Below are 1,097 nucleotides of genomic sequence, written 5' to 3' on the forward strand. Positions count from 1 at the left end.
GTGTGTGAGCCAGTGGTGGTGGTACAGGCCTTTAGTCCCAGGACTCGGGAGGCAGAGGCAGGTGGATCTCTATGAGATTGAGGCCAGCCTGGTCTACATAGCGAGTGCCAGGTCAGCTGGAGCTACAAAGAGACCCTGTATCAAAAAGAGCCCCCCAAAAAGAAACAAAACATCAAGGAATGTGTGTCAAGGGGCTGAAGGTGTAGATTAATGGTAGAGCACGTGCTTACCATGCTGAAGGCCCTGGGTTCATATGAACGTTTCTCTGCAGGGCCATCATATCCTAAAAAAAAAAAAAAGGTACAGCTATATCAATGAAAGACTTGAAGCTGGGCATGGTGATGCACGCCCTTAATCCCAGCACTCAGAAAGCAGAGGAAGGCAGATCTCTGTGAGATCGAAGCTAGCCTGGTCTACATAGCAAGTGCCAGGCCAGCTGGGGTTACAGGGAGACCCTGTCTCAAAAAGACCAAAAAAAATTGTTTTAAATTATGTATATGGGGGCATGCATGTGAATTGCAGGTGTCTTGTGAACTGATGTGGGTGCCTGGATCCAAACTTGGGTCCTCTGCAAGAGCAGTACATACTTGTAACTGCTGAGCCATGTCTTCAGCCACTACTGCTTCTAATATATTCTAGATATTAGTCCCATGAAACACAGCCGGCAAAGGCTTACTCTGCAGGCTGTCTGTTCACTGTACTGATACCTTTGCTGTGCAAAAGCCTTTTAATTTCATGTTTGTTGATTCTTCAGGCTATTTTCTATATTATTGAAGTTCTGTTCAGAAATTTCTTGCAAAAATTTGTATCCTGAAGTTCTTTAGCAATCTCAATGTTTCTAGTTTTAAATTAAGGTTTTTGACCCAGTTTCAATTGATTTTTGTGTAGGGTGAGAGATACAGATCTAATTTCTTTCTTCTACAGGTATATATTCAATTTGCCAGCACCATTTATTTAAAAGGCTGTCTTATGGGGCTGGGGATGTAGCTCAGTTCATAGAGTACTTGCCTAGCATGTATGAGCCCCAAGTTTAAACCCTAGAACTGTAAAAATTGAGCATGGTGGTACAAATTTATAATCTCAGTATCTTTTATTTT

Source organism: Nannospalax galili, unplaced genomic scaffold (genome assembly GCF_000622305.1).
Source record: "Nannospalax galili isolate Female #2095 unplaced genomic scaffold, S.galili_v1.0 scaffold788, whole genome shotgun sequence".
In the NCBI taxonomy this organism is placed as follows: domain Eukaryota; kingdom Metazoa; phylum Chordata; class Mammalia; order Rodentia; family Spalacidae; genus Nannospalax; species Nannospalax galili.